This window comes from Diabrotica virgifera, chromosome 8 (assembly GCF_917563875.1).
Source record: "Diabrotica virgifera virgifera chromosome 8, PGI_DIABVI_V3a".
Taxonomy (NCBI): domain Eukaryota; kingdom Metazoa; phylum Arthropoda; class Insecta; order Coleoptera; family Chrysomelidae; genus Diabrotica; species Diabrotica virgifera.
The window spans coordinates 118,690,012-118,694,551 of record NC_065450.1 but is presented as its reverse complement, the minus strand read 5'-3'; the positions used below and the strand labels follow the sequence as shown (position 1 = coordinate 118,694,551).

Sequence of the window (4,540 nt, the reverse complement as noted above, 5' to 3'; positions counted from 1 at the left end):
CAATTTGCAACCAACTTGCAACCAATTTGCAACCAACTTGCAACCAATTTGCAACCAACTTGCAACCAACTTGCAACCAACTTGCAACTCAACTTGCAACCAATCGGAATGAAACCAAACACTTCTCGATGAGAATCGGAGAAGCTACTCCCGACGTCGGCCGATATCGGATCTGATCTGATCGGAGAAAAACGGATCCAATAGGGCCTTTCATCGATTGTGATTTGTTTCGAGCTTCTGTCATGTGTCACATAATATTAATATATCTACGCCATACGTCTTTGGTTTCTATCATTGTTATTACCAATAACGTATGACGTAGATATATTAATATTATGTGACACATGACAGAAGCTCGAAACAAATGACTGTGAATGAAAAGCCCTGTGTAGGCACCCACAATTAATACTAACTATCTACAATTACTAAATGTTCGTAAGTTTCCTCTGGATCGCGGAAGGTTCGTCAAAATGAAAAATTTTAACGAACATTAACCGCGCCACGAACGCGCGGCGCTCACACGGCGCGGCGTTCGCGGCGCGGATATGTATTTCCGCCTTAAACAGAAAATCAGGTGTCAATAGGGCTTTTCATTCACAGTCATTTGTTTCGAGCTTCTGTCATGTGTCACATAATATTAATATATCTACGTCATACGTTATTTTTATATACCTTGACACAAACCAAAGACGTATGACGTAGATATATTAATATTATGTGACACATGACAGAAGCTCGAAACAAGTGACAATCGATGAAAAGCCCTATTAGCAAGTTGACTGCTGTTGGCTGCGGACGGCTGCGGTGGTACCATAGAAGAGTGGGTGGTACTGTCGTTAACACTGGGCCCCACGGTGGTGTAATACATTAGGTATGTTCCTTTGTTTTTTAGTGTTACACTTTTGAGTGTAAGTGTAAGAAATTCTATGGACATTTGAGTGTAAAATGACAGCGGATGTGACAGCGGCTCATGACAGCGGACAGTATTAAACGAAAATTATCGGTGTGCCAATCAAGCAAAGGGACAAGGAACTTCCGAATATGGCCTAACTGGGGGCACATAACATAACATAACCTAATCCTAATATTTACATTTGTAAAGAATATCCTGTTTGTTTTTATTGTCGATTGTGCAGCGAAATTGTGTGCAGCCAATCAAATATAAAGTAGTTTATCGCCTACAGAACTGAATTAGTCCATAGCAGTTATCAGTTTTTCTTTCTTGGGAAGCTTATACATGTAACTTGTATTGTTGTAAATTGTGGGAGTAGGGCAGACAGGGAAAAGTCTTATTTTGTACTGTTCCCAAGGCTCCCCATGCAATACATTTAAATGAATTTTTCAAACAAAGCTGGGGACAATGGATAAAAGCCACAAGAAGAAGAGATATAAGGGAACTAAAATTAAAATATGAAAAGTAAACATTTTATAAGTGGTAAGTTTAATGTAATTCAATTAATAAGGATTTTAAATGTCTACAATAATAATAAAGATGTGATAATTCAAGCTTAATTATTAGGAAAGCCAGCCATGTTTCACTTCCATGAAGCAGAGAAGGGAGGTATATAATATACTGTCCCTTTTGTCTTCTCACTAATTTCTCTTTTGCTAATGAAACCTGTAGTGAGGGAATGATATAATCGTGATGTTTTAGCAATTCTGTTGTTCATTTTTTTTGCATTTTTTGTCTATTATAGTTTATAAATATTCAAAATCATTCATATGTTCTACTAAATTTCCGTCGAGGTTTATATGGATTTCTCTCAGTGTCTTGGAAATAAGTAAAGTTTTAGTCTTTGCTAATTTTATTTTCATTCCTTTGTCTGCAAGTTCTCTCGTCTATAAATTTAGGTTGCTTTGTAAAGATTTCTCTGAACTTGGTATCAATGCAATGTCATCTGCAGATACACATTTACTCAGAGTTATACTTTTTAATCAATTTTAACCTAAATCTAATTTTCGGGACTCTACTGCATTTTTTTTATTGGTTCATTCATATATATATAATATAATGAATAGCAGTGAGCTTAAAACTCCACCTTGCCTTACTCCTTGTGTATTAGCAAATTTGTTTGATTCACAGTTTAATGATCGCACAATGTTCCAGTACATAAATTTTACTTGCATCAATTAGTTCTCCTCCAACATCGAACAGTTCAAGCCCTTTCCAAATGTGATGTCCGGGTACCTTGTCAAAGGCTTTTTCCATTGTCTTATAGTAAAGATATGATCTTGGACACTGTGCCTGGTCAGAAACCTTTTTGTGCATCGTCTAGTTGATGTTCCACTTTCTTTCTCAGTCTCATCTCCAGTGTTCATTCATAAATCTTAGCCGGTACACTTAGCATGAAAATACCTCGATAATTTGAACATTACTTTTTTACCTCCCTTCTTTACCAGAAGAGCCATTACTGCTGTTGCCCAATCTTCTGGGATGCGTTTCTGTTTCCAAATTGTTATCAGTAATTTGTGTAAGTAGTGTAATGCAGATTCCCCCATATATTTCAACAATCGTGTTTTGATATTATCTATTCCTGCCACTTTACCATTTTTCATTTTTGCAATGGCTTCCGTTAATTCTTCCATTGTTATTTCATTACTCAACTCTTTGGAATATTTACTCCATCTATTAACTATATCTTGTGGTTGGGTAAGTGTTTCTCCATTTTATTTTTTTTTATTTGCACGACAGTACTACCTGATTTACCTCTCATTTTTTCAGACCTTAATAGAACAATTTTTGGTTTGTCCTACTACTGTCTTGCTCCATCTTTTCTCCAAATCTCTCCCACTGTTCCAATTTAGCTTTTTTAACTTTTTCTTTCACAAGCTTCCTTGCTTATTAACTGTTATTTTCTAGATAAGCTCTCCATGGTACTTTCTTTTCTTTCACAGCTATTTTTATCTCTTCGCTCCACCAACTAGTCCTTTTTTTTTGACTACTTTTATTCAATAAAAATATTAAAATACTCTTGTGATAGTGAAGAGACAGTTTATGTTTCCTTTCGATCCAGAGGCGATACACAATCTCCAGACAGTTGTTTCTGCCTTACGGCGTCCCCAGTGGAGCTGCCTGCACACCTCTGAATCAAAACGAAATCAGATTGTCTATTTAAGTGGAATTTCAAAAATAGTTATCAACTATTAGGATGCTTCAGCGATATCTCTTAAAGAAAAGAGAAAAGTCCCAGATACAAAATTCACTATTAAAATAGTAAATAATTATTTAAATCTGAAACTTTTCTTATTGGAACCCCTTTCTGGTACATCCTTAATCTCTTTTTGACTTTTACAATTTCGGACTTTGAATTATCTTTCTGATCTTTTTTCTAGATTAATGAAAGCAGAATGTAACTGTATACTGCAGAGTCCTTTTCCCTTTCTTTATTCATCATCTCTTGTCTTATAAATTGTAAAAGTCAGAGATTAAGGATGTTACCAGAAAGAAGTTCCAATAAGAAAAGTGTCAGATATAAATAATTATTTACTATTTTTATTTTAATAGTGAATTTTATATCTGGGACTTTTCTTTATTCTTGTGATACTTTCCACATTTTTATGATTTTTTTATGGTACACAATGTAGAATTTTTATTTATGTCTTTGTTTTAGGAACAACCACCAGATATTTAAAAGGTATAAAAAGAAGAAACTGCTGGAATTTCAAAACAAATGTGTTTGACTAGTAAAGATTTGGATAAATAACAGGAGTTACTTTGGGCTATAGCTAAGTGCAGATTTATTTCCTTGTGGCTTCCTATGTTAATTCTTATTAATTATACACTTAAATATGTTTTTAGTCTCAGGAAGATTTTATATTTGATTATTTTTGAATAAACATTATTATTATTACCTTAATTTCCATTAAATAAATTAACTGTAATCAATAAAGTAATCGTTTAATTGTTAATAAATTATCAAGTATGATTCCCAAATATTTTATTTGTTTGACACCTTCTATGGGCTGATTGTGAGATTATAGTTAAGGTACCAAGGGTATTATAAGGATAATAACACTTGAGGTCAATGGTGTATATACCGAGGGCCTTTGGCCTGAGGGATATAAGTTGACTGAAAGCGATATTATCGTTAATACCCGTGGTGCCTTCAACATTTAATGTCCGACTAAATTATTTTTTATAGGCAAAAAATTGAAGGAATTTTGAATTAATTAGTTTTCAAATAAGTCTTCAGTCTAGTTTTCAAACCAGCAATAGTCGTAACGTAATTGTGGTAACCATAGTTTTACTTGGGTTGTTATTTGTCAACTTGACAGTATTTAACTAGTTATTTAAATTTAATACCCTAGGGCGTAATTTTTCAAAATAATGCCCTAGAGCCTAGGGCATTATATCATACTTAACTGACTTCGAAATCATGTCATTATTTATCAAACTGACTTCAAAATCATGTCATTATTTGTCAAATAATATACCAGTCGGACATTAATATTATTACAGTAGAACCTCGATTATCTGTCAGGGCACCGGACCAAGGGTATGATGGATAATCGAAAAGACGGTTAACAGAACATTAAAAAA

At 34.0% G+C, this 4,540-nt stretch overlaps 1 long non-coding RNA gene across 1 annotated transcript; it reads left to right on the top strand.

The window, feature by feature from the left end:
* Positions 1-877: 877 nt before the first annotated feature.
* Positions 878-3,926, top strand: LOC126890366 (uncharacterized). Its single transcript, XR_007700297.1, has 2 exons — positions 878-1,435; positions 3,612-3,926. It is a non-coding gene; the product is annotated as an uncharacterized LOC126890366 (long non-coding RNA).
* Positions 3,927-4,540: the final 614 nt, after the last annotated feature.